The sequence below is a fragment of the Galleria mellonella genome, unplaced genomic scaffold, assembly GCF_026898425.1.
Source record: "Galleria mellonella isolate WM207_F2 unplaced genomic scaffold, CSIRO_AGI_GalMel_v1 utg21, whole genome shotgun sequence".
Taxonomy (NCBI): domain Eukaryota; kingdom Metazoa; phylum Arthropoda; class Insecta; order Lepidoptera; family Pyralidae; genus Galleria; species Galleria mellonella.
Window position 1 is genome coordinate 2074502 of NW_026442037.1, and position 3789 is coordinate 2078290.

Below are 3789 nucleotides of genomic sequence, written 5' to 3' on the forward strand. Positions count from 1 at the left end.
AGGGGCTTTAATAGGAGTCAAAACAATAGTTTTCAGAAAATTTTGCCTGTCTATATGTTTGTTCTGGCGTTACGAAATAACTACTGCACCATTTTGAATACGGTTATCACTGTTGTATTTTTAAAAGTCTAATTAAAAAAAATATGTATATTTTATTTTGATACTATAACTAGAAGTGATTTTTGTCATTAGTTTTCGTTCTCCTGAAATTCGTACATAATATATGTAGAGCAGGCAACTAGTTAGTAATATAATTCATTTTAACTGTTATCAATTCAAATAGAACACTTAATAATTTTAACTATGGCCAAGACAATGGAGTCATCATTACATCATCAGTCTTTAAATATCTTAATGAAGAAAAAGTTTATTACCTTTTGTAGGGATCACAGTCAAGCTTTATCTCACTGTTGGCCACCTTGTCTTCTTTAGCCAGGCGGTTTAGTCTAGTATATGTTATAACTCGAGTTTTTCTTGGTCATATGTAACTGTTACACTGAGTTTCTCTTCTCATCTCTTAGGATGTCTTAGGTCTAGTATGAAATCGGCGACACTGTATTCTCACTCTGTTTTCACAAGAAGAATTTTAGCAATCATAATAATATGTATTGTTACTAATTATGAACAATCAGGTGATATTGGCCGTGTGGTCCCGGCATAGAATAGGCTACCCCTTCCTTTCCCCTGGGTTTCGTAAGAGGCGACTAAGAGAGGGCGAGGGATGGGCAGCAGCGTTTTTCTTAAAACATCTCTAAAGCCTAACTGTGGTCGCCAATCCGCCTGCCAAGTATAGCAACTACTGGGAAAATCCCCCCAAGGGAGAAGCGTATCTTCAGCAGTGGATAATTAAAGGCCTATATGATGAGGTGATAATAAAACACTTATTTCATACAAATCGAAAACATTAGCGTACGCGGCCAAATTTTATTTTGATTTAATCAATGCCGATGTGCTCCTTGGTTGAACCAAAACTGTTTAATAGTCAAAAGATGTTTCCGAATGCATATAAAACTCGATTCTTGGTGATCCGTTACAAATAACATACAGTGTTCATGCCGTGTGCCCGCTGACTGCACCGATTAAAAATGGATTTTAAAGTAAGCATCAAATATTTTGGATAATTATGATTGATTTACCTGAAGGTGAAGTTTGACGAAACGAGACTCTAGTTCTTTCTCTACTACTTCCATTTTTAAGTTAGCATAAACCTGTTAAGGTTAAATTTGTTCCTGTAACGCTCTTTCAATGCAGACTGTGTTCGTCAATAATCATGTCTTAATTTTGTATTGTTCCTTTAATCTAAATCTAACTCCGTTACATTCTAACTTAATTTTAATAGTTTTTGTTCTTTTAGTTTCAATGTATCTTCCTGCGACTAGTACAGTTTAAACAAGTTTTACTATAAAACCCTTTTTTTATTTCAGTTGTGGCTTACCATAACGTCTCTGGTGTTCACTACAGTATTAGCTCGTACCGATGACCTAGGCCCGCAAACCTTCGAGCCCTTGAGATCATCATCACAACAAACACCACAATATCAGACAAAAGAAGTCATCATGTACTTAACACCTAGTCAAATAAAAGCTCTGGAATCTGGTCAAGGAATAATAAAACCTGCGCCTGAGACACTGTCCGAATATCCCGATAATAATCAAGAAAAATATGTTTTTAGTCGGTTATCTCAAGACAGCTACGATGATTATAGTAACGAGTATAGGAAACAATGGGAATTCCAAGACGCTTACCAAAATCAACAAAATGAAGAACCGACTAAATCTATTCAAAATCAGCGGGATTATATACCGCCCTCCACCTGTTGAAGAACCTGATGTAGAAAAACCTTTGGAACCCACTCCGCAATTTGATTGGTACCCCAAACCCCAAGAAGAGGTTAAATTGAATCCGCCAATAACTGAACAACCCACATCGATCGAATTTCCACACAGCTATACTTATTTTAGCTTATACAATAAGAAAAAGCCAGAAAATAATGTTGACTTTAAAATATATCATCCAATCCCACACGATGTTAAATGGAACGGTGAATTGGAAACTGAGCATATCATTAAATCATTGAATAGTCAAAAACAAAAAACGCAAAATCTTGAAGAAGAATTGCTCAAATGGAACAACTCTCCAAGATATGGCGATCAAAAAAGATCTGTTGAACCACAAAAATATATACCTTTATGGAAAAAGATTCGTACAGATACCGCGAAGGAAGAAACACCCTCTATATTTGACAATAGAGAAATTAAAGCACCAAAAAAAATTACAAAATTAAAATCCAATCCCTTAGTTAAAACTGTCAAAGTTCTCCAAAGATATCTGACGCGTGTACCACACCCGGTTGAAGACAAAGTGGGCAAACCATATTCTGAACCATATGGTATTACCAGACATTTCCCAATAAGGGCAGAGAAAGAAGAAGCAGACAAACCTTATTTAGCAGACAGAACAGCTTCTGTGGAAGTTCAAAAGGAAGGTTCAGTCGAAATTCCAGTTCGTAAACCTCAAAAATTGACTTTGATTCGTCATGTCTGGCGAGACTAAACAAATATGACGAGATAACTTCATAAATCGGTAATACTTTTAAAGTGTTATTAATTAAAAAAAAAGTAGTGTAGTTTATTTTTATTATAGTTAAAATTATAGTGATAGACTGAAATTAATTTATAATATAGTAAAATATGTTATTGTAATAAACACCTTTTAAAATATACTTGTTTACTTTTGCTTTAGATGTCGGTTTTTCATTAGCAACGTTGTTAGGTATAATTTGTTGCTTATATAAAACATCCACTTACAAATGTTATATTTAAACTAAACATAATAACAATAGTTAAATAAAAATAGTAATATTCGTTTTGGGAAGTATGCCAATTGATTACTATGTACATAACATTCTAATATCAAAATATCGACATCAAATATTTTTGACAAAATGATATGAATATATTAGATATGCGTAATATTCAAGTGCTTATAGTTTCTTTAATTCATTAAGTGATATTAAGGCAGTAAGTGATATTACTTAATACTGTCTTAATATCACTTAATGAATTCAATACCTACATATCTTTGCTGTTTCTCCAAACTGTGTTAATACATATAAAATATTTTAAACGGTTTTTTTATAACTGATACTAAGAAATTGCCATTCCTAAGTCCTCAGGAATGGCAACGCATGAGGGGTATCATGGGCGAAACAGTATACTCTGTTATGTCCATGGCACTGCTCATGTCTATAGGCGACGGTTACCACTTTCCATCAGGTGGACCGTCAGCTTGTTTGTCATTCTAAGTTGTATAAAAAAAAACTAAGTAATTGTTAGTCTAATTTGAACGTAATAAAAAGAGATCTAGTCGATGCCATGTGAATTCGCAAGCTAGTATTATAAATTTTAGAAACTAAATGTCAGTTCATTTCTGTCAGTAAACAATAATAAGTGCATTGTCATTTCTTGGTTTGCTACTTTCACCTTCAAAAGAGACTGATTGCGTTGAAATATGAACTCTATTAATTTAGAGTAACAGCACCTAATAACTTAAAATATTCATTAAACTTTTCTATAAAAAATATTTAATTATTATTACTTATTTATGTAGTTATAGAACAATGCCTGCAGCGATACAAAATTCATATAAAAAGAAACAATCAATGTACAATCCATAGACAAAAATAAATTAAGAAATATCTTCGATTCGATTTTATCTACCTTCACGAAACCCTTCTTAACAATCTATTATTGTTCGACTGCTGGACACAGGTCTCCCTTTTTCATGAAG

At 33.2% G+C, this 3789-nt stretch overlaps 1 pseudogene; it reads left to right on the forward strand.

Annotated features, from left to right (window-relative positions):
* Window positions 1–979: 979 nt before the first annotated feature.
* On the forward strand, window positions 980–2694 carry LOC116413222 (uncharacterized; annotated as a pseudogene).
* The last annotated feature ends 1095 nt before the right edge of the window (window positions 2695–3789 follow it).